Below are 25840 nucleotides of genomic sequence, written 5' to 3'. Positions count from 1 at the left end.
TTCAGCAACATGAGGATGCTAAAGCTAAATGTATAAACTGGGTCACTTTGTTACTATCACCTTCAAAAATTCGAAGGCGTGGGAAGGCAGTGCCTCCAATTCCAACTCAGTACCTGGGACAGACAGCAAATATCTTTGTTGTACCGGTCTGTAAGATGAGTTTTCACTTAGGTAAAGTCTTGCTTCAAACTGGAAAACTTGTCCTTCTTCTTATTATTTTGAATTTAAAAGTAATTCTTGCCGATTTGAGAAATAAAAATGGCATGCTCCCAAAATCACATGCTGCATTAGCTTGACATGTCTATTAAAAAGTTTCCTTTTATAGAGGGCTGGAAGGTTAGGAATGGAGTCCTGCAAGGGAAAGGCTAAGTATGTCATTGTTTGATGTGATTAAAATAAGGCTGACTGCCCGGTACCAAACACTGGGAATGACAGGTGAAGAGCAGTCCCTGTCATCAGAGGGAATCAGACTGTCTGATCTGTTGGCTCTTTTGCATCTCCTGCTTCTTGAAGGCCGTACGGAAACTTCATGTATAATGTGCTTTTCTTGGGACATATTTTGCTTCTAACACATTGCCTACAATTGCCTTAATCCTGAAGGCCTTAATCCCAGTTTAGTTACTTTGGAGAAGGCTTCTGATTTCAGGTGGTGACGAGTCCCCTAGTACAAGAGGTGCAGGGCTGATGATGCATTTGTAGTTACGATCTGGCCACATATGAGTTTAGGGTTTTTCCCCTGGTCTGCTACACAAGTACTGTCTGCTGGCCATTTGCTGCTAGCATTTAGTATTAACACTGCAGTTATAGCATACTTTCCCAGAGCCCAGCTTTTCTAGATTCCCAGCCAAAGGAACTCAGGACACCTCTGGTCCTTTAATCCTGGTACTCTGCTTTTCTCATGTCCTCCGTGGATGTCCTTTCTTCACCTTCACCAGAGAGATCTGCAGATAAAAACAGTGGTCTTCCAGCCACCTTGGATCTTCAGTCATGTTTTTGTGTGTGAAAGCCAGTGTTTACAGGAGTCTTGCTGAAGTTTTAGAAAATCTACCTGTTTCTTTTGAGCTTCTTGATGTTTTATCTGAATTTAGACAAGTAAAGCAGAGTTTGACCTATGTCACAATCTTTAATTAGGAAGTTGCCCATAGTGTATTATTTTGGTTTATTACACGCAATAAAAAAATCTTTTCTGGCAATTCCCACACAGTGAAGAATTTGCAGGATGAGACCAAAACAAAGTACTATAAGTAATGCAGCCACTGTACACAGAGGTTTTACAACTACAAGAAATCATCATCAGATTAAGACACTGAGCTCATCTAGAGTTACTACAGTCAGAGAACTCAATTCAACAGAGATATTTCTCATGGAGCACAACCATACGCTTTCTGAAATATAAATCACAACAAATGAACTGGGAAAGGCACGGCACTGACACAAACACAATTACAGAACAAAAGAAATCTCTCTTGGTTTTATTGGTTTGATTAAAAAACCTGAAAGGCAAAGATTTGTTCATTTCAATGCACAGGGACACAGCAAGATTCATCTGTCAGGTCTTTAGGCTCAGGGCTGTTTCACGTGCATGGTCATGGCACACTAACATTTTAGGCACACTAGCATTTCTTGTAAATACTTATTAGGGACCTGCTGTTGTACTCGGGTAAGACTGGCACACAATGAACTCAGCAGTAGTTGACTTGAAAGGTAAATACCTTGTGGGGCAATCTGAAAAAAGTCTTTTCCCATCAGCAGCTGACTCAGAGGCTTGGAGGGGGAGATTGTACCTTCTGGAGAATTCTTGCAGTGCAAGTTTTAAAGCTTTGCTTGGTTCAAGTGACAGTGGCTAGTAGTTCAAAACATGGCTCAAGGCAGCAGTTTCATTTCTCTGGATATCAGCAGGAGAAAAATGTAATAGTTCACACAGTTGTACGCAGCTTGCAATGGAAATGGAGCTCGTGCTGTAAATATATTTGAAACGTCAAGAAAAGTCAGAAGTGTTCTTATGAGCAGTCTTGTAAAGGTAGGTAATCTATTCTCTGTTAGTTGTATATTATATATATATATTACACCCTCCTGGCCTCATAGATCATGAAATATGCTTAGATAGTGGTTTAAAATGTGAACATTCAAAACTTACATAGCAGATATTTACAGTTGGCACATCTACTTATTTTTTATTTTATATGTTAATTTTTTTTATCTGTTCATATGAAATTACAACATGCTCTTTCTTCTCTCTTAACGTAAGAGCCAGATTTTAAAGTCCTTTCAGATGCAAGGCAAACAGTAAAAACTCTGAAGACCATTAGGCACCTAGCATTGCACAGAAGTGCCCAATGGGACAGGTCTGTCTGTTGTCTGACAAACACCATGTCTGTTTGATGTCTAATGCTCATTACTTCTCAAAGGCAATTAGCCCCAGATTCTGCATGGCATTTTTGCAAATACTATTTGATGACTATCTGCATCTTTAAGTATCTAAATGCCTTTGCAAATCTGGATTCAAACTCTTCAATACTGTCTCAGAACTTAGTGAAAATGTTAAGGCAAGTTTTGCCTAAGAAAAAATTTCAGCATTCAGCCTTGCAATTAATCAGGTGCAAACCATGAAAGGCTAGGTTCTAGATAATCCTTCCAAAAATTTATATCTAAACATACTTTGTGAGTGCTTAGTCTCATATACTCTAACACAACAAAGCAAGGATATACTATTCATTTTTATAGCATCTCAGTTGTTTTTTCTTCAGATAAAGGGCAATAGATCAGCATCAGTCTGAGTCTTTCTGATACTTGAGTCTAAGTTTAATGTAGAAATCTTGTACTGCCGTTCCATTTGCAAGAAAGTGCTTTGGAAAGATATTTACTTTTTAGGTTTTTTCTTTGCTCTAGGAAGCATTTGAAAACCAACACATCTCAAATGCAAACCAGTAGAAATGTAATCTCAGTTGTCTAAATGAGGAAAAAGTTTAGAGTTCTTCCTGTTTATTTTTCTTCCCCTATAGCATCTACTTTTCTAGTTGATATCAGAAAGAAAAGCAGAAAAAAAAATCAGTTCTAGAAGTAAATGAAGAAAGTGAAAGCAATACTGAAATATACTATGACAATAACAACCCTAAACCTCCTTCTCTTTCCAAATGATATATTTTCAACACTACATAGATTTCCACATAGATTAAAAAAAATGCCACGCGTACACACACACATGCGCATACACGTGCCTTTATGGCCTCTCGCTGATTTCTACAGAAACAAAATAAAGGTTGGAATTTTCTTTTGATTTGTAAGTTCTGGAAGAAATGCCAGACAGATAGCCTGTATATAACATTTACATGTTTAATGACAGAGATATCTAAATTTAGCCATCTTGCTCTTCAGAAACCCACACACTTTCTTCCTGTCTGTGACACTTACCCCACTGTGTAATCTAGGCTCTTTCAAGGTTGCTAATAAATACCAGAAGCCTATGAACAGAAATGGACAATAAATGAATGGGTCTAATCGTGGTTGTAGTGGTGATAACCTCTAAGCAAAACCGATACCAGCCCCCAACAGACCAGGGACAAAAATGAGCATCATCCAAGAAGGGAGGACACTGCCTGTGTTTGGCTGAGTTTGCATGGTCATAGTGGACAACAGGTAGTTACAATGCCGCATGAGTTATTTTTATATACCTTATTGTTTCGTACCAAACTAACTTGTGAAACAGTGGATTTAACTTTTTCCTATGAATCTTGCTAAGGAATGTTATGATAGCTTACTTAGTGTTTTGAGTGTGTGCAACTGCAATGTCATGTAACTAACTGGTTGCATTTTTTAAGGCCACACAGACTGACGCTCCTTACAGATCCAAAATTATATATTATATCTCACAAATAGATACCATTGACAATCAGCCAAGACCATCTAAACATATCTGCCTACAGGCTGGATCCTTGTAGGAATGGCGCTCTCTCATGCACCAACAAAATTGAAGTATGCTCTGGGAAGAACAACAGACCCTTGACAAGAGAATACAAAACATCACCAACTCAGTTGCACTGGGTATGCTGAACTCATGTAAAGGCAAAACAGTACAGACTTCTGTTGAAAGATGTGCTTTCAATATCTCATCAGCCACTGCAGGAAAAATTTCTAATACTTTAGTTCCCCTTTGCATGTCATTGCTCTTGCAGAAACTGTACTCCTATAGGGGCTCACTGAAGTACAGCCGCACAATGGCATTTGATAGGAAATCAAAAATTCAGCAGGTTGAATAAAAAACTTTTCTATTTGCTGGACCAAGCCAGAGGCATTTACGGTGTGCAAGATTAAATCAGAGCAGCTTAGAAGCTGATCTATAAGAAATTCGAGGAAGAAACTAAAAATGCAAGTTGACCAGCAGCTGCTTGTGATGATGGGAAGAGAATTTTGACCGTTGTGACATCAGTTTAATCAAAACTAGAGAAGTATTTATAAAATTGACAAAATGTGAAAGTGGTTGTTACTTAACTAGTTGTCTACTAGTATCACGAAGGATAGTTTTCCTTCTCATTGTGGGTACGTATCTTTTTTGCTTTGTTTTTTCTTTTTCCCTTCAGGGTCTCATAAGACCTACTATTCAATATTTAAGTATAAAAATCTTGCTTGTTTCAGCCAGTACTAATGATGTCATGTTTGATCGTGTTTGCTAATAGACTAGAACTTCCTGCTTGTGCCACATCTTTCTTCTTCTTTGTGAAATGAGCAATGGTAATTCTCATCATTTTCTGAATTAGCAGAGCTTTTCACAGGAACATTATTTTTAAGTGCTGTTACCAGAATTACTCAGGAGAGCTTAGAGGTTTAAATTAGTGATGTTTAAATTAATCAAAGAGAACGTCCTGTGAATTTTCCCATCTGAGTTAAGATTCAAGATCTTATTTGTGGGAGGTTTTTTTGTATGTGTTTCCAGCAACAGCAAATTTGAAGAAAATCTGATTTAAATGTTGTCTGCTGCATAGGAGATTACATTAACATTTCAATTAAAAATTACATGCAGACAACTGCTCATTTATCCCTGAGATTCCATATATCTTACTCTTGGGTAACTCAACATAGACCAGCTGCAGTCAGTAACACTGCAAGATCCTAGCCCAGATATATTTTGTAGTGAGAAAAGGGCATGGGAAATTTGGACACCTGACTTCTTTTCCAAGCACTGCCCTCATTGTGCTGTGCCTCCATGGAACAGAGCAGTAGGAGATGCACTTCAAGGACAAAATGCAGGAACGATTAGTCATTTGAAAGTGCATGAGCTAATTCAGCTCCCACTGTCATCAGCTGGATGGACTGAATGCAAGAATGTAAACTACTGCATCTGTTTTGAAACATCAGTTAATTTATCTGAAGTTATCTGCCGTGTGTCTGGGTACAATAGAGATCAGCATTCTTTCTGTCTCTACCTGGTGAAGGACTTCTAGCTTGGCAGTGGACAAAGGCTTAGAGTGCCCACTGCAATGTTGTCACTGGGTAACAAGCACAGTACCAACTACTACTTGTCCTACTACTACTTTTTCTATGTTAAGAGAAAATTCCATTTCCAACGAGAATAGCTATGTAGTCCCCGCAGAGGCCAGGATTTGAGAGCAGACATAATCCCAAGGAGCCTTGTTACCCTTGCTCTTTCTTTCCTTGCTGCTAGTTGTAGCCCAGCCTTGGCTTGAAGCAGCCGTGCTCTGCTTAACTCGGGATATTTGCCGGTAGACTGGGCTAAAGCATGCTCTTGCCAGCTTAGGCCATGTTGGCCGGACAGCTAGGCACACATAGGCTCTTCCCCAAAGAGCACTGGAGTTTGGGGTGAGCTATGTCAGAGGGAGTTTAAGCTGTGGATGCTGTACAAGGGAAGTTTTCAGCTCAGACACAGACTCCTCTGGACCAGAGCCAGGCTTGCCCAAATTCTTGCCTAGAGACCATGGCAGGCTACTACTAAGCTGTTGGATAAATAAAGTTGTGAGCTTAAAACACCTCTCAGACAAATTGTCTTCCAAAAGCAGTAACTCATCAAGAGCTTAGAGTGAGCCCCATGCCATGCGCTTTCACAGTAGCATTTACATTACTGGACAGGCATGACATCAAATGGAATTTCAGTCAGGGGCAGCTGAGGAGCGATATGGCTATGGATGGAGAGGGATAGCATACAAAATTTTACAGAAATATTTCTAAACACTAGCTTATGAAATTAGGTTCTGAAATTCGAAAGGCAGCCTGCTGAAAAGAATCATCCCCACGGTACAGGTCAAGTCAGCTCGAGCTGACATTTAATCGCTATGAGTTACTAGCCCTTTTCTCTCTTTATTCTTTCAATTTTTTTTTTAAATATCCAAATCCCTTTGAGAGCAACAGAGGGGTTAAAAATTTTACTTTGGGGAAGCTGTTGGATTGACAGAGCCTACCCACTACAACTAATTTAATAGCGATCCCAAAGGCTTTCCTGAATGAAACCAATTACAAGCTCTTCCTGAGGAAAGGTGTTGGACCCTTGGGATGGATGTATATGTATTAAACATTTTCCATTCATAAGAAACCACTCCTCATGAAGACATTGTTTTTTGCTTGGTGACTGTGACATAACCATCTGTATTAGTGTAGGTGATGCAAACGCCTAGAAAATAATACAAGAATGTTGAAGATGTTTGGGTGGGATGAGGAACTAGAAATGGAGTGACCCTGTTTTATGCGATCCTACTGCTCCTCTGCAAGGCAATTAGATTTCTGATTGCAACAGTTTTAATGGTAAGATTCTGTCAGTTTTCAAGTTGAGGTTTTCCGCACCCTCGCTCCCCCTCAGATAAGAAAATCAAAGTGAAGAGGGCTTTATATAAATTATCCGTAGAAGCAAAAAAAGCCCCCAACCATTACAGCTGCGCTTGTTCCTTTGAAATTTCTTTCAGGTGCTTGGCACTTCTGATGAATAAGAAAGGCAATTTAAACATATATCCCCACCTTTAATTCCCAGTGCATCCGTTTCAGCAGCAATCATTACAATGGGGTTGACACACCTACGAACCTGAGAGGCATTGTCAGAATCCAGAGGAATGAGCACACAAGATGAAGTCAGAGCATTTGTTCCTTGAAAGCTCAGGTGCAGTGGCAGCCAGATGGGGCTGGAAAAAAAAGAGAAAGTACTATAGTTCCTCCTCACTGACCTGAAGCCTGCAAACAGATATGATTTCAGACATAAATACTTCGAGCAGCATGGTTTCCTGGGAGGTTGTTGCAAGAGTGAAGCGTACTGATGCCTTCTCTGAAGGTTTGTGTTTCATGACCCCATTTTGATGACAGATTGTTTCCAACAGTCATTCTCTGCAAAGATTCTCACCCAGAGTACCTATTTATATTATGAATGAGAGGTTTTTGGGGGGTTCAAACTGAAATTTATCTCTTTATTCTTACGGCTTACAAAAAATAAAGTTTAATGCCTGAACAGCTACTGAATTTTTACATTTTACATATATCAAGAAAGATAAAATCCATTTGATGCACTTACTTTTTTCAGGTTATTAACATATTTTACTTCTTCTCTGTGAGGTTTTTTACTATTTCTGAAAATATGCCCAACTTTTTACAAAACTAGTACAGGCTTAGCATCAGCCCATAAATTCTGACAATTCTGAGAGGATGAGTATTGGGGGCTTTTCCCCATCAATTATTTTTTTGTATAATAGAAGTATGAAAAAAAGAAAAAGCATTTGATAGTTAGGACAGCCCTGAAAAAACAAATCCTCACAGTCACATACATTTAAGATAGAGCATTGAACTTTAATTCTGAACTTTGAGTATATATTATAAAATATGTTCTATATTTGACTATGTATTATAACATACATTGTTTAAACTATTAATTGCCCTCATATGTTCTATATTTGACTACATATTATAGCATACATTGTTTAAACAATTAATTGCCCTCAACCTGCCTCTTTTAAAATTAAATGTTTTATGCAATAATTTACTGAACATATAGAACGGATCTGGCAGCCACCAGTGTTAGGGATGAATATACCTCTCTTCTGTACAGCTTAGCCTAGAATACCGTCAGGCAACTCGCCCTATATCGGTGTTAAAAAATCCACAATCATGTCACCATTGGAAAATAGTGATCCTGAAAGCTCAATAGTGGAAGCCCCACAATTTCTTCCCTCACCTCTTTTTTTTTTTTAGTTAAAAATGCAACGTCAGTGAATTTAAATGTTGTAGATATGAAAGCTCTGATGTGCTTATGCTTTTGCATGCAGCTATTATAATGATATGCACAGAGAGGCATCCATCCTCAGCTGTCTTCTCAGCAGCATTTCCAAGGAAGGCTTGTGCTATAGTATTCATTGATTAGTCTATGGAAAAGAGAGATCCCAACATGCAGTGACAAAAAATTTTCAAAACTTTCCTTCTTCTCTGCTATAAACCTAAAATGGTTGTTCAGGACAGCTCCTTGTGTAGCTGGTATCCCAGTTCTACTTACGGTGTTGTTTATAAGCAGTAATGGTGTCTTACAGAACCCTACCCACAAGTTATAGTGGAGAAAAGCATGAGGTAAGGTGCAAAGATGATCCCAGGCCACCCGCATCCTCCTAATTCAGCCAGTACGTGCCTTTGTCTGTGAAGAGACATATCAAATGGGACAATGACCCAGCCAAAAACAGAGAGTTGTGCCTCTGTCGCACGTACATGGTATAATGTTGACTAAGGTGGTTTGTTGCTAGACCACGGGCTTCTGTTGGTTTAGATTTTGGGACTGAGTCTGTTCCTTCCACCGCTGGGCCGAGGCCAGTTTGCGGATGCAGTTGGTAGCAGGGAGAGATAATTGCCTGCATGCCAGGCGCCTTGCCATACAGCTGCCTACGTGCCAGTGCAGCTCTCCACAGAGTAGGTCTCCTGCCAGGTGATTATTCAGAACACTGAGGATACAGAAAAGGATAGTAGCTGTTTTTTTTTTTTCCTTCTACAGTCCTCATTGTTTCTGCTAATTATGCATGGTTATTACTTAGGTTCACAGTTTCAAAATACATCTCCACATGTCCAGTTCCAAAATTAGGTCAAAGCACCTATTCCAACATCACTAACAAAACTTCACATGGTAAGCATAGAAGAAAGCCTCCTATAAATGTACATCCTGCAGCCCACCCTGCCTTAACTGCGAGGGGGAAAGTGAGCGCAGATCAGGATGCCTCAAACATTAACAAAGCTCATGGTTGAGAGAAAGATCTAAACCTAAGACAGAGGATTTCAGCCAGAACCTCCCTTTACGAAGAGGGTACACTGAATCTATGCTGGTCTCCCCAGGGGCACTAGGACATGGAAGTGCAGGGCATTTCTCAAATCCCAAATGATCTAGGGCGTACTAGATTAAAGCTGACCCCTTTAGTCCCATCAGGAAGCTTACCGGAAACTAACACTCACTTTGGAGCACTGATATAATGCTTTTTCGACCGCTGCTCTATATAAGAAAGGGGCTAAGCATTACTTCAACTACACTGGCCACCTCTGGCCCTGGTGGTGATGGGTGGCAGTAATGACTAGTAATAAATGGCTATTCTAATTGTTATAAGATTAAGAAAAAAAAAATTTTAAACAATTCTATACACCAGTCTGCTCCTTAATACCTATCCTTATGATTGGAAGATGATTAGCTAGTATTCCCAGGTATTATATTTAACATTCATTTAGTCCCAGACTAGTATAATCATAATAAAAAAAGATTTATTGGTTTGTTTCTCCTTCTAGCCCAATTAGGTAAAGCCCAGAATTTCACAGGATACTGAGGACACTGAAGCAGATGCTGAATAATACCGGCTAATCTCTGTTCATTGTGATATATCCCAGAACAGCTGCACATGGTGGCCAAGCTCTGCTATCACCCCAGATAGCACGAAAGTTAAAAGATTTCTTCCAAGTACTTTCTCTGCACTACAGACCCATTCTCATTTCCTAATTAGTCCTCTTCTCTCATATGATCAAAATCCCATGAATTTCCACAGATGCATAACAGCTATTCCTCATCCTCTGCTCACTTAGAGGAGAAGACTGTCTGGACTTTACCAACGTATATTTTAACAGGGCTGAAAAAGACTGAGGTTGCCACAGGCAATTCCAACTGTTCCGTTACTTGTGCTGATTATACTGAAATGTAGGTTTTGAAAATATGGTATGTACATAAACAATACTAATGATCAGCCTACAAGCACTTTTGGTGCTGTCTATGAAACCATGTTTGTAATTATCAGGAAGTCCACACAGACCCCAGCATACTGTGTGTTAAATATGGGGAATTTCCATTCCTACAGGAGAAATAGACAAAATGCAATAATCCTTGTTAAATTGTGGTGCAGTGTCATACTGTTTTGGCAGCCATTTTGGACTTCATGTTGTGTCAAACATCACAGCACAAAGTATTGCTTTCCAGGTCATAAACTTGTCCCAGGCAAGTGTATCACAGAGTTAACACTTCTCAAATATTCCATCTTCTGTCCAACAGTGTGTTTTTCTTGTCCCACCATTTCCTGGTTTCCCATTCCCAAAAAACTGAAATAAATATAGTTTGAGAGACTAAATTTCTCTAGAATCAGTGCCTGGAAAAATCTGAAGGGTGACACCACCCATCTTACAAGCAGTAAAGTAGTAAGACGTGGCAACTCAAGTGTTGTTTTTTAAAGAAAGTGACACATGGTAGTCCTGGTTTTTTGCATTTCTTGCTGCTTTTTGAAGTGTGTTAGACAACTCTAAAAATAGGTATGAGTGTAATTGCCAGGCATTTGTAAAGGAGCCTGTTCGTGAATGCCAAAGAGATTTGAAGGTACATACATTTTGAAAAAGTTGAGCTGTAGTCGTTCCTTTTCCTTCATCCCACATGTCGTTGGGGGGATGCAAGAGCAGAGCAAGTGTCCACACATGGTGCAGCACAGCCCTGCCAGCAATCCACACAAAAGGGACTGTAAGGTATGCAGCCAGCAGAAATGATGCTGTTTCATGAAACATATGCTGCCATTTTCAATACAGAATTTTCCTCTAAAACACAAATGCAGTGGTTTTGTGCATGGGTTTCAATCCTTATGAGAGCTACCAATTGCAGATACTGGTACGGACTCCCATAGCTTTCCTGAAGTCAGTATAACTAAGTTAGTTTCATAGTTTTCTGTTTGTTCCAAAGAGGAAGAAAACGTGCAGCCTTGTTACCTTCTTTTGCTCCAGCAAGATCCTGATGTTGGCAAGTCACCATCAGGTTCCAGAAAGACAACTGAAACACTTCCCTTGTCTCTCTGTGCTTGCTGTCCCTATGGACAAGCAGCCCCTGATGACTCAGGGGCAGCAAGCAGGACACGTGAGACCCTGGGCATTAGTGAGAGCATAGGGTTGCTCACTGTGGCTGTAGCTCATGTAGACAGAGCCACTTCAGCTTTACTGTAGCTTGTTTGGGTGCTGCTGACAGCATGGGAGCCAGGACAGCTGTAGTGCAAAGTCTGCCCAGGAATACTTTGGTCATTAGCACATACATACTTGGTAGTAGCCACAAATGATGTAGTTTGAAGGGAGCAATAGCCCCAGGCTGTGACCCCTCATTGGCAATGTGGAGAAGTCACCATTTAGAGCCCAGGCCAGTGCTTCTCCTGCCAGGCACTTGCAACCCAGACTGACTCCGAACAAGTGGTATTGTGGTTAACAAGTACACAGCCTGTTACCAGCTTTCTGAGCCATCCAATCATTTGATTTAAAGCCTCTAAATTAAAATTTTCTGTTGCAAGCCCTTTACCATTACAGCTCCCAATATACTTCATTCTCAGTTCTGAAAACATAGGGAATAACTGCCACAGAAAATGCCATAGATTATGTTCTTACATATATATTGCAACAGTTTTCAAACTCCTCTTTCTTGAAATAATTTTAGGTTCAATAAGTACTTTAGAAGATTTGTTCTTTGAAGACCTGTAGAGACCAAAAGATGTTTATTTTGTTACTGAGGTATATCTTAAATCGATAACAATTACATGTACTTAGATGCGAAGCATGCATTGACGTATCTCAAACCACCTTACAGAGGACCACAGTGTGCAAGTCATCATTATACCCCGCCATGTCAAATGACTCACATTGTTGTTATTCAATCATCAATAGATTTTTAAAATCAAATTCCATGGAATTTCAGTTGTTTACTGTGCTATCTATGCACATTATTTTTACCCATTAGTATGTCAGCCAATATTGTAATACTTTTTTTTGCCTAATTTGGCAAGGCAATCACCTCAAATTAGGAACTCTCATATTTTTTGTGTAATTAGTTTCTAAAGGCAAAGATGCCTTGGACAATCCGAATACGATTTGTAAAATCTGAAAACCTCCACATGTATTTTTGATTGTCTTTGAACCTGGCAACAGTTGAGATACTGATTTTTATTAAACTGTCCAAATAAACCATTACTCTTGTACTGGTGGTGTTGGGTGCCAAACAGTAGCCCGAAGCTCTCTTAAAACCCTGAACTAACAGGTTCACAATGAAAGCAACAATTCAAACGAAATTGTAAGAAGCATGGAAGGGCCTATGCATCTTTCATAAAAACAAATACGTTGTTTCATTACTGTTCCGTGGTAACAGGGGCCATATTTCGACTCACCCTTGAAAGCGTGTGCAATATTTGCACGCACAACCTCTCCGCGAGGAGATCCCTCAGCACATCTAGGAAGTGCTGTCCAACCCCTTCTTGCACATGAATGTAAGGGATAGGAAAAAAGGAACACGATGAAAACCACTCCTTGATTTTAGGGTGAGGACAAGATCAAGATTTTGCTTCAGGGCTGTCTTGAAGGCTTAAACGGAAGAAAATTGCAGAGGGCTGTGCCAGCCCTCTGCATCAGGATGGATGCTATTCCAAAATCCAGCGCAGTTTTACAATGCCCAACAGGGAACCGTGCTATGCTGCTTAAAAAATCTGCTGATTTGTACGTCAGATACAGATACATGTCTTGTCTCAGTGATGACTAATAAGAACTTCAAATTCAGTTACCTTCTTTTTTTTTCAGTATACAGTTCCAGACAAATTAAAAGATTTCTTTCCACCCTGTTTTTCACTGAATCATATTATATCTAAGATCGTGATCACCTGAACTTCTATATACACAGAGATCTTACCATCCAAATGTTTTCAACCACTCATCCCCCTCAAATTAATTTTTACTCTGATTTTCATACTGCTTCTGTATGATCTAGAGAATGGTATTTGTCCTAAAATGGAAAATTGAAGTACAGTTGACTCTTCCCTTACCTGTTCTCCTTGACTTTTGAAATTGAAATGTCTCATTAGTATAAACAATGATGTAGTTGATGTTTTTCTCCTGACACTGTAACACCCATATATAAGATCCGTTGTTACTGTGCTCATGCTGCATTTCTGTAAGCACAAACAATGCGTCATCACTGGGCAATAATTTTGCCATATCAAGGCTTCGACTTTGCCCTCTGAGGGTTGTCTGTAAGCAGGTAATACTGTTGAACTAGACAGAAGGATTTACAATGAACTTCGTTTTAATTATCACGCATAACTCCAGGGAGCTTTTCAAAATGGTCCCTCTTTGAGTATTTTTAATATGTTTCTAAAAGATTTAAAGGCATATAGGTCCAGAGGCACAATACATATTGCGATTTTTAAATGCTAGTGTAAAACCCCAGCTGCACAGCTTTGTCTGTATTCATATTTTATTAATCAGTCCATTTCAATGTCCTCACTTTTCTCTCTCTCTCATTGTTTTGCTCTAAGTCCCTGCTCAGCTGCTTCCCAGAGACCATTTTTTAAAATTAATTCTAATGATTTTAGGCACTTTTAATATGCGTATCATCACAAGACTGTTCTCTTAGTGAACCAAGTCATCAGCTGGCAGCAGTATTATTTGGGGACCTCATCTCATTGTTCCCTCCAAGCTGACAAGTCAGGCCAAATACTTGGTCTAATCCTGTTTACTTATTTACAATTTAAATTTATTTAAATGAATATGACACAGGATAATTGGCTCCCTTTAAATATAATAGCCAAATAAAGAGGGTTTAAGCTCCAGCTGTTTTTCAGAGAGGGAGACAGCTTAGACCATTTGGTCCTTCCAGCAACAAATCTTGTGACCAGGCTCATTCCCTGCAACTAGAAAATCCCTGCACCCACGATGAATTTGCTCTGGCATCTTGGGCATCTGGGGCAATTACTTCCCTCCGATCAACGACCAGTTTTGACTAACAGTTTCAGATACTCCGCTGAGCCTGAAAGAGTTCTTGGTAGACCGTTGATTTGAAGTGGGGTTTAATGTTTATTCAGGTTAAATGCTGTTGGGATGACAGCCTTTCGTGCCTCTCAGCACAACAGTTAACAAGAACTCTAGTTAGAATTTGTGCACTCAACTAGCTAAAAAAGAGCAAAAAATGTCTGATTTTATTGACAGACAGAAGAAAGGAGGCAATTATGCTTCAAATGTTTCTGCTTACTTGATCCTCTTCTCTTTTGTTTGACTGTTGCTCTTGTGGGTCACTATGTATCTATGAAGAGTCAGTAACTTCAGCTTTGGCAATTAGCCTAAGATCAGTGCCTTGTAACAAAAAATCGCTTAGTGGTTTTCTTTGCAGGAAGCCTGACTTTTCCCACTTCCTAAAGCACACAGAGATAGTGTTCACACTTCTCATTTTTGCAGGACCTCTAGTTCTCCCATGCTGCTTCTCCATCCAGGTTGCACTGGCAAAGCTTAATTCAATGGGAGGTTCACACTGGACTGTCTTCTGTGGAATTCTCATGGAAAGGAGAATATTGAAGAACAGTTATGAGAATCCCAGACTATGTTAAATCTCCACCAGCTTCTCTTCAGAGCTTAATGGGGGAAAAATGCACATCTTCTTAGTGTTTCAATCTTGGTCCTTCATGATGACAAGTACTGACGAACGGTAATAACCAGGGACGTATGATATGTGATATATGTGAAGAGAAGGAAATCTTCACACATAGGAGATAGATATATATATATATGTTACTACAGATCACGTCATTTCCCCTCTAGCACTTATTATTACACCATAACATATTTGTCCTTAACACACCTGTGATTACACCATAACATATTTGTCCTTAACACACCTGTGATTACACCATAACATAATTGTCTTGCAAGACAATTTTATGGAAGATGAAAGAACACTTTTTCAACAAACTGTCTGCAGGAAAAAAAAAGGCAATTTTATAGCAATAACAGCCTTTATATAGCACTTTCCATCTTGTGAGCAAGATTTACTTTGAAAGTAAATTGCATATACCTTCTCATTTTATCTCAGTGGAAACTAAGTGCCTAAGCATGAGGGATCATTTAACCGATGTATTTTGTTCTACTGGTTTGTCCATAGGTATTGTTAAAAGTGTCAGTCAGCAAAAGATCGAGGCACACAGTTAACTTGAAATCCTCTAAAAGTTCAGGTGAAGTCAATGGCAGCACTCTTGGTGTATAATATTGAGCAGATGTATAAACACCTGCAGGATCAGGATCTTAGGATGGCAGCTTCTCTGGGGCACATCATACTTTCCTTTCTATTACTGTAAAATGCCATGTAAATGTATGGCGCAATATGCACGTTCAGTGAATACGCACAATATCCCAATGAATTTGGCTAAGTTTTCTACATCATAATAATAGACATAATTAAAAAAAAATCCACCTAAAACCTAATAAATCAAGTCGATTATTTTGAACGACTCAAGATAACAGATCCTGGGTTCTTCCTGTTCTTCCAGAGCAATCAGATTTTTGTAAACGCTCATGATATTGCACATAAAGTAAGAAATATCTTCAATATCCTCTGAACGATGTTTCAGATGTCCATGTCTCAGATGTCTGGAGTTAATACTTTTTATGTCATTGATAGTTGTTGCTGGATTACTTTTTTAAAAAAGCTCTTTTTCTTCTGTTTCAGGAAGACAATAAATCCATCAAAGTTTCTCATTTTCTGCCCAGACAAACCTGCAAACTGCTTCTGGGATAGTGCTGGCTGCTTCTTATATGTCCCATCATACACAATGATTCTTTATGCAAACTTTTTTTTCCATCCAGCTATTAAAAATGACAGCAAGCACTACGCAATAGAGGATTTGTTTGGAAAACCTTATTTGCAGTCTGTACATACACTCAATGAGACAAGGCCATTTCTTAAATAAAACTGTGGTTTAAGAGAAACCTGTGATAAATCTAAACTGAGAAGAATATCTTTGTGAGCTGAGGCTATAATACGCCCTTTCCTCCTACCCCACAGCAGCAAAAAGAATCTACAGTTCTGTGATGATAAGCATTATATGAAGCTATACCTACTGTGCTCTTGTAGGCTGCCAGGTGCAAACATTTTGGGGATCTATAATGCTGTGGTTTACTCATTTTGTTTATGAATAATTTGCAGCATCACATCAGCCATACACTTCTTGGTGATTAATACAACCCTCATTTTATAAGCATATTGTTGAGAGGCAGTAAGTTACGGAGATGTGCATCTACACTGGTATGATACATGTACATGTGTTTTCTGTCTTGTTTCACCAGTCTGAGTTGGTTTTCTTTCATTCCTTTCCACGACACACTGGGTAACAGGTTACATTTGAATTATCACTAGTTATGTTAGTCTACATAGAAGAACAGTTAATTTATGTTTATTCAGTAGGTTTTCTGGATGGAGCCACTTGCACCTTGCAACCCCACCAAAACACCATGGTGCCTTTGTGAATCTTTTACCGGAGAAGGGTGTTCAACATCCAGGTTCTCACGCAGGGATGCTGAGCACCCTCACTTGCCACAAAGATGAAACATCTCATAGCTTAGGGCTGGAAGTCTTCAGAAACCTGCTTTGAACAGGGTTTCTCCATGACCAAGCTGTCTGGCTGTCCTGCAGTCCTGTCCTATCAGCACGGGCAAGAAGGGACTATGGGTGGTGGAAGCTGAGAAGCCAGGCTCTCCCACTTAAGGCAGGTACCTCTGAGAAGTCCTTCCCATGCATGCCAGGCAAAAAACTGCAAGCAAATGGCAATATTTTGTGTTGGCATATTTTTAAATTTTGTCGGGAGTTGCTTTGTTTTTGAATTCTCCATGGGTTTGTCTCTCCCTGACCAGTGATACTGGAGACTGGCACTTGTGACTCATGGCATAAATACCTATATTCCTGGGAGCCCTGAAAAAGTAGGAGCTCACATTTCCTCACAATTTAAGGCCAATAGAGATCATCAGATTGTCTAGTCTGATGTCCTGTGTTTCAAAGGCTATTGAATGTTTTACATGTACCTCAAGGTTGAGACAATGACTTTTGCTAACCCGTAGCATTTTAGTCCTTGATAAACAAAACTATTATGTGTCTAAAGCAGTACCTGAGATCCCTGCAATACTTGAGAATTGATTAGGTGTGACATGCCCAGACAATCACAGAAACAATCCACACAAAAAATCCACCATCTTTGCCAATCCGAGCTAGACAAATCTCTACTGCTCCTGGACCTGGCTTAATTCAGACCCAAGCATCAGATGTCTAAGACAATTTTCTGCATTGGTTTACTCTCTTCCTGGCTACAGCAAAATAAATAATACATGCTCCAAGGGAAGGCAAAAACTTCTACTGCAGAATATATAAGGCCAAATATCCTCTGAGAGGAGTGGACAAGGGATCCTTCCTCACTGCTGTAAGCAGCCAACTGGACCTCTTAAGTATCCGATTATACTTTTTACCTTAATGCCAACCTGCAAATGTCTGAGTGGGCAGGGTGTAATTCAAGCCATCTTGTTTCAGCCATAATGGAAGAAGTCGCACAGATGCATCATGCTAATAGAGGTAGGGCTAGAGGGACCACCAGGGGATCTAGCCTGACATGGCCCTGTTTCCCTCCCTGTCTGAGGCTTCTCTGTCCATTAGAAGTTATCCCAGAAGCTGAAGTAAAGCCTTTATTTAAGAAAGACAGTTTTTAGGACAAGATCAAGCAGTGGTGAGAGCACCACCTCCCTTTGTAAGCTCTCACAGCGTTTAATTACCTTTACCGCTAGGAAATCGCATCTGATTTCAAGGTTGATTACATCTAACCTTAAATTTCCAGTCACTGGATTTAGTTGTGCTTTTGTCAGCAAGAGTGAAAAAGCTCACCTCTATCTGTTATCTTTTCCCTGTATCCTCTCAACCTTTTCTTGAGTAAATGGAATATGTCCAGCTCTTTAAGCCTCCCATCTCAAGACACATGCTCGACTCGCAAAATACTTGGATTTTTTCCAATATTTTCTCATCTTCTTTAAAGTGCGGGCACCACAGCTGTGCTTGATATTTTGGAAACACACAAGGACTGTGCTGAGTCCTTTACACAGCTTTGCACTGAGATGTCATGTTAGGGGTGATTATCTAAGGTAATCACTTTTCACCTTTCCCTGAATCTCTGGTCTCTGAGACAGTGTCCATTCCTACAAGCTTTTTGTTCCCAGAGGTATTAATTTGCATTTGACTGTAGTAAAATGAATTTAGTGCGCTGCTTGTTGGACGGTGATCAGTTAGCCAAATCAATTCACTGCAGAAGTAATATATCTTCTTTATTTACTGTGCTAAAATACATTATGTCATATGCAAGCCTTTAAAGCAAAGATTTTATCTCAGGGCCTGGACTACTGAAAACAACATAAAATAGTATTAGGTGAAGGCTGTTTCTGATTCTGCTGGGAAAGCTCCCCACATTGAATCAAACCTCCCCATTAAAAGACTACATTTTGAAATTTGTTATTGAGACACTTCTTAATCCTCATAATGGGTGACCTGTTAATTCCATGTAACGCAAGACTTGAAATCAAAATGTCATGTGGTATTACGTCAACTGCCTTGCAGAAATCCAAGTACATCCTATCAATACAGCTGCTTTTCTCATGTAGACCTGTCATCTTTTACACAAATCTCCTAAATAACCAAAAATTCCACAAGTGTATCTGACGACCTAACTTCCACTAACCTGTTTTGACTAGCATTAAATATATTTATTCTCTGGTACTTTTTCTAATACTTAAGTATGCCAGAAATGCATGTTATTTTGTGAGCAGCCCAAAATACCAATTTCAAGTAAAGGATGGGCACATAGCAGAAAAAAGGACTTCCCTACTTATATTTTTCTCTAAATCAGAGCTAGGTGGAGTATGAGCTGAAGTAGTTGAGCTTATTTACAACCACTGTTTTCCTTTCAGAGCTAATGCATTATTGACAATCTAAGGATTTTCTGTTATTTAAAACAGAAATTCCCTTCTATAATACAGTGCAACTCTTTGCTTCGTAGAAAAGGGACTATGTGAAAAACTAGTGAGATCTTTCAAAATGACAGAACCTGACAAATACAAGAAAACAGAAGCTACTGATGCTTCTTGAAGAATCATAGAATCATAGAATGCTTTCGGTTGGAAAGGACCTCTAGAGCTCATCTAGCCCAACCCCCCTGCAGTGAGCAAGGACATCTTTAACCAGACCAGGTTGTTCAGAGCCCCATCCAACCTGACCTTGAGCGTTTCTAAGGATGGGACCTCCACTACCTCTCTGGGCAACCCATTCCAGTGTTTCATCACCCTCACTGTAAAAAATTTCTTCCTGATATGCAGTCTAAATCTACCCTCCCTTAATTTAAAACCATTATTCCTTGTTCAGTCACAACAGGCCTTGCTACAAAAAATTTCCTCATCTTACCTAGTCCTCAAACCTCTGTGAGAGTTGCACTGCTTAGAAATCAAGATGGTCTGCACTTTGCTAGCCCAGGTCTTAAGTGATATTAAGAGTCACAGAGGATTTGTACTGGCCCTCTGCAAAAATGATTTTTCTCCATTATTAATCTTCTTGGGGCAAAACCTCATCACCTATCCATGCAGCAGCAGTACCTCTGGGCTGAGAGGAGCATGAAGACTGTTGGCACCATCAAGCCTAGAGAGATAGCAGAAGCAGGTGTCCAATTTAGGAATACAGCTGTAGTGTGAACGCCGTAGTTTGTGTTGCTCTTGTATTCCCAAGATGCAAAATTTCATGTTTTTTGCTGCTCTTGTGGCTCAACACAGACTACTGCTTTGAGCCCTGCATGTGTCCTCCCTTTGAGCATGGAGTAATCCCAAGGAGAATGTGCTGCTGACATGTCTTTGCACTGTCCTCCACAAAAAAAAACCACTACAGTGGCCCATGGCCAGAAGAAATACTCCATTTAAACTCCTAGAACACATGCCGCTAGGGTAAGACCATTGTAAGATTTAGCTCTTTAACGTGCCTACATCTAGAATATGAATTTCATACCATTGTTGGCTATAAAAAGAATTAATCCTCCAGTAAAAGAAATATTAGTTAATGGATAAGGAGAAGGTCACTCAGTTTATCTCAGTGCTGGAAGAAGTGGCATTCTTTGCTGATTTTTGTACAAAGTTATGAATATCTGGGAAGCTTAAAAGAAATAGATGGTACCAGATGATTCTTTAATTTAGTGTCGTGATTTAGCCTGGCTGGAGGCCATTTGCCCACCACAGCTGCTCTGTCACTCCCTCTGCTCAGCTGGAGAGGGGAGAAAAAAACACAACGAAAGGCTCACAGGTCGAGATAAAGACTGGGAGAGATCACTCGACAATTACTGTCATGGGTAAAACAGACTTGACTTGGGTAAATTAGCTTGATTTATCACAAATCAAATCAGAGTAGGGTAATGAGAAATAAAACCAAATCATAAAAACACCTTTCCCCCATCCCTCCCTTCTCCTCAGGCTTGACTTCACTCCCAAATTCTCTACCTCCTTCCCCTTAGGAGTGGCATAGGGGAATGGGGTTGCAGTCAGTTCATCACACATTGTCTCTGCTGCTCCTTCCTCCTCACACTCTTCCCCTGGTCCAGCGTGGGGTCCCTCCCATGGACTGCAGTTCTTCATGAACTGCTGCAGCGTGGGTCCCTTACATGGGGTGCAGTCCTTCAGGAACAGACTGCTCCAGTGTGAGTCTCCCATGGTGTCACAAGTCCTGTCAGTCTGCTCCAGCGTGGGCTTCTCTCTCCACAGGTCCTGCCAGGAGTCTGCTCCAGTGCGGGGCTCTGCACAGGGTCACAGCCTCCTTCAGGCATCCCCCTGCTCCGCCGTGGGGTCCTCCACAGGCTGCAGGTGGAGATCTGCTCCACTGTGGACCTCCATGGGCTGCAGGGGGACAGCCTGCCTCACCATGGTCTTCTCCATGGGCTGCAGGGGAATCTCTGCTCTGGCACCTGGAGCACCTCCTCCCCCTCCTTCACTGACCTTGTTTGCAGAGTTGTTGCTGTCACATATTCTCATTCCTCTCTCCAGCTGCTCTTGCTCAGCAGTTTTTCTCCCCCTTCTTAGATATGCTATCACAGAGGCGCTACCACCATCGCTGATGGGCTCGGCCTTCGCCAGCAGTGGGTCTGTCTTGGAGCTGGCTGACACTGGCTCTGTCATAGGTGAAGCTTCCAGCAGCTTCTCACAGAAGCCACCCCTGTAGCACCCCCACTACCAAAACCTTGCCACACAAACCCAATACATTTAGCCACTTAAATTTTTTGTTAATGTTTATAAATTTTTAAGGATCCAGTCCTGTAAAGTCTTCTTTGTATGAATAACCCTTACTCACACACAATCTTGCTGAATTACGTAGGGTTTTTTGCATTGGAAAAAAATATTTGTGTAAAGGTTGGTAGCACTGGACCCTTAAATACTTATAAACACTTGTCAGAATTATTTTATGAGGTAAACGTAAGAACCATCTGGTATCACCTATTATTTGATGCTCCCTAATTTTCGTAGCTATGTGTAGAAGTCAGCAAGTATTAGCAGTGCCTTTCTTAATCTGAGGGTAGCCAAATGACCTTCTCCTCCTTTAAACTTGTACTCCTTCCTAATGGAGGACTAATCCTTTCCCTTCTACTTATCATGTAAAATAGATATGCGATGCCAATAAGCTAATGAGCAAATCTGCTAGTGGGTTTGTTCACGGAGCATGGAGCTAATAAGTTTCTTCCACCAAGAATAATAACATATTCTTTCTGCCGCACACACAGCCAGCTGAGGGGAGGCATAGCATCAGTTGTATTTCAGTTCTTAAAAATCTAAAAAACAGCAAGTAGCTGTGCATCCCTTCACGGTAATTTTCCCTAGAAAAAATACTTTCTTCTCCTTTTCAAAGATATACTAAACACCCATTAATTTCAACTGAAGTTATAGATGCTCAGCTCCTCTCAGGAGTGAGTCTTTGAATACAAACCCACAAACCAGCTACTTGTGTGCAGCTGGTCAAAAAACTTTTTCTAAGTTGCAATTTCAACAACAAAAATAGGTATTTCTGTCTTTTGTGAGGTTTTTTTTTTTCCTTAACACATGCAATCACATTTAAATCGATAGGATGAATAACATCATGGCTAATGTGGTAAGTTAAGTCACGCAAGCTAAGCTCAGTCTTCCCTTACATTGTTAGGATATTTAACTATGCAAATGGTTCATTCCATAAAGTACAACTAGAGGTTCAATTTTAAAGGGAAACTACTGCATGGAAGATGTGAATTTTTATATAATCAAATAAACTTTTTTTTTTTTTAACTGTTGAGCCAAATGAAAAGCAGATCTGCTAATCTTCTTTTTCATTAAAAACCTATTTAACCACAGCAAGTCATTCCAAGGAGGTCTGCAATGCTTGTCACACGAATATTAGTATTGTGGGTATGAGCAACCAAGCGCCTCCATCCAGGGTGCTATACCCAGTTGTCAGATGCCTATACACTGAACAGGGAAAATACAAACACAAGCTGAATTCAAAGAAGTGGCTCCTGCGCATTAGATTTTGTGTTCTCAGCAATGATTAATATTTTTCTACTGCCTTAAAATGAATCTGAGTCAGTTTCAGTTAAAGGAATAGAACTCAGAAAGCCTGAAAATCATTTCCTATTGCAAATAATAGAGGGCTGGCAGTCGTGTCGTGGCTTTTTCTTGTCACTGACTTTGTGACACCGTCCAACACATTGTAAACAGCAATGCACACTCATGTACTAAGTTTTTATTTTTTAACTGATTAAGTCTTCAAAGCTGGATTGAGTCAGTCAGTGTGAGGAATGTGTAAGGAACTGACGAAATAACTGATTTTTATCAAGTTTCTTCATATTTGCTGTTTCCTTTTATACTAATAAGTATATAAAGCGATAGGCATACAGAAAAGGGTTCACGAGCCAATTTGCAAATAGGCACAAAAAAGCAGGTTTTGATATAACACAAAGGCCTGGTCCTGCATTATCTTGAGAACACGATTCAGACAGATTACTCAGGGAGGTAAGTATTTACTTGGGTAAAGATTCCCAGAGCTGAGGTTTAATGATGGAGAATGGCATCTAGCAGCATATTAGTTGCATGTCTCTTCTTCTCCCCGCCCCCCACCCCCAAAAAAAAAGACCACCTATCTGTGGCCGTAGCAATGGTCCCTCTGACCCAGCAGTTTCTTTTTAACAACCGTCTGTACGGAGATAAAACAATTTTGTAGAATCAGAGGAAAAAAAAGCCGTGAGAAAATCCAAGCCAATTCATTTTCTGTTCCAGGTAGCACCTTAGGCGGCTTATCACCTTAACGCAAACCAGCTACCAAGCAAAGACGAAGCTTGCTGAAGCCCTCCCACCCAGGTGCTCTCAACTGGGGACAGACAGCAGAACCCTTTGCCGCCCGAGGTTAAGCAGAAAGTTGGCTTCGCAGAGCCGAAGCGGAAAACCGTGCAGCAGGGAAGGCGTGTTTGGGCGAGAGGGGCGCCCAGCCGGGGATGTCCCTCCCAGCCTCTGTTTTGGCACTCCGCGCAAACACCATTTAGCAGCAGCACCTCTCGAAGCAGAAAGTCACTCTGGCCAGAACCGCGGCCAACCCAAACAGGGTGCGAACAACCGGTCCCACGCAAGGCCAGTTCACAGGGTTGGTTGGCGGGTGGGGGACCAGAGTAAGTTCACCTATTACTATGACTCTCTTAAGACGGGATCATAGTTACTAGCTGGGCTGAGCCGCAGATGTCACACCTCCTCGTGGTCCCGCTGGATGCCCTCCTGGGTAACCGAGTTGACCTCTGCCCCAGCGGGAGTTATGGTTACTTCCTCCCTATCGAATGGCCTCACCAACCGATCGATAGTAATTAAAACCGGTGAAACAAAATCCCGGCATCGACCGTGTTTGTTGCCTAGAGCCTCTGCCCACGAGTGGTTAGTTGGGCGCAACCAAATTTTGCTAGAGGGTGGCTTTATTTGGTATGACTATATCCTCAAACTCAAACTGATTGTGACAAAAAGGGCTGACCGTGTGGGTCATCTATGTATCGGTAGCCAAACGAGATCTTGTGGCCATTGGTGCCACTGTGGCCATTGGTGCCACTGACTGTCGGTGAAAGAGGGAACGGAATGGAATTGAGTGGGTTGGAGTTTGCGAACTCGGGATTGCGAACTCGGGATTGTACGGTTTGATTGTTTGACTCTTTCGCTGCTGTCCCCAATGTTCTACCGCCCCGCAAATACCAATAAAAGCGAAAAAGCGAAGTGATGATACAGTGGGAAACACCCCCACCCAACTCCACCTCCAGTCTCCGTGGTGCGTAGGGGGACTCTATTGGGCACTCGAAATCATGACGTGTCACATACCAAATTGTGGCAAATTTACCGGATTTGACACCAGGTGGACGGGCCACCTTTACTTAACTCGGAAAAGGGACATGTATCATGTATATATGTTCGATAACTAGCAAGAAACTGCGCAGTGGCAAGTTTGCCAAATTAACAACAGCTTTTCGTTGGGATTGGCAAAGCAATTAACCTCGTTGGTGTTTTGCTGGGGAGGGCAGAGGCACCCTCTGACCGCTCTGCCTCGGCCGCCAGCGGGGGGTAGGTGGGGGCCGGCTCTGCCCCTAGACCTGGAGGGTGAGAGCCGAATCGGTCCCGGGGAGGGACGGACAGCATCACCACCCCCTCCCCGCGCCGTGGGAGCGAGAGGGGAGTCTCCTCCTCCCCTCACTCCCTCCCTCTCTCCGCGCCGCTCTCTCTCCTCCCTCCCTCGCTCTCCCCCTCCCCGGCAGCCTGCAGCCGCAGCGCAGGGGCAGGAGGCAGCGGCGGCGCGGCAGGCTGAGCCGCCCGGCCCGCGCCCGGCGGAGGCAGCAGGGCGGGCGGTGGCTGCGAGCGGGCCCCGCCGCCCCGGCCGGCTCCGCCCGGCGCCCCCATGGCGGGGCGGCCCCGCGCCCGGTGAGCCCGCGCTGCCTGTTGCGCCGCTGGGCGCGCGCCGGGCCAACGCCGAGCGCGGCGCCGGGGTCGGCAAGGCGCGAAGTTTTGCGGGAAGCCGCCGCTCCGCGATGTGAGTTGCGGGGACCCGCGCTTGGGTGGGGGGGGGGGGGGCCGCAGCGCCGGGAGGAAACTCACTCGACGGGGAGGGAGAGGGAGGGGAGGGGAGCAGCGCCGCTGCTGCCGAGGGGCCGCCGCCGTGCCGAGCCGTGCCACCTTGCCCAGCGCTGCTGGGCGGAGATCCTCCCTACTCCCTCCCCCGGCCCGGGCTGGCGAGCCCCCGGCTCCCCGCCGGTGCTGAGGGAGTCGGGGGGCGGAGGCTGGGGGAGGGGGCTGCCACCCTCTCGCTTGGGAGCGAGCGAGGGGTTTGAGACCCGCGTCTTCCCCCCGCCGATCCCGTACCGGAGCAGCATCGCGGGGGGGGGGAGCGCACCCCCGTCCGAGGCGTGTGCGGGGCAGGCTGGCGGAGGTCGCGCTGATCAGCATGCGGGCGGCGGCCGGGGCGCGGAGCGGGGCTGGCGGGGAGGAGCGGGGGGGGCAGTGGGAAGGCGCCGCGTGTGCCGCCGCC

General features: G+C 42.2%; 1 protein-coding gene and 1 long non-coding RNA gene across 7 annotated transcripts in view; one reads left to right on the top strand and one right to left on the bottom strand.

Annotated features, from left to right (window-relative positions):
* Window positions 1-1391: 1391 nt before the first annotated feature.
* Window positions 1392-25786, bottom strand: LOC142361166 (uncharacterized). Its single transcript, XR_012763740.1, has 3 exons — window positions 25675-25786; window positions 7025-7121; window positions 1392-1958 (listed from the first exon to the last, which is right to left on the bottom strand). It is a non-coding gene; the product is annotated as an uncharacterized LOC142361166 (long non-coding RNA).
* Window positions 25235-25840, top strand: part of LRRC3B (leucine rich repeat containing 3B) — a 47456-nt gene continuing 46850 nt past the window's right edge. For 5 of the 6 annotated variants that reach the window (XM_075417429.1, XM_075417420.1, XM_075417427.1 and 2 more), the window contains exon 1: window positions 25235-25345. The gene's annotated coding sequence lies outside the window, so the exon portion shown is untranslated. Of the gene's footprint in view, window positions 25346-25724; window positions 25742-25840 lie in introns of those variants that run through there. The other variant, XM_075417424.1, reaches the window with a different exon arrangement.

Source organism: Opisthocomus hoazin, chromosome 4, assembly GCF_030867145.1.
Source record: "Opisthocomus hoazin isolate bOpiHoa1 chromosome 4, bOpiHoa1.hap1, whole genome shotgun sequence".
Classification (NCBI taxonomy): domain Eukaryota; kingdom Metazoa; phylum Chordata; class Aves; order Opisthocomiformes; family Opisthocomidae; genus Opisthocomus; species Opisthocomus hoazin.
This window is presented reverse-complemented; position numbering and strand designations above follow the sequence as displayed.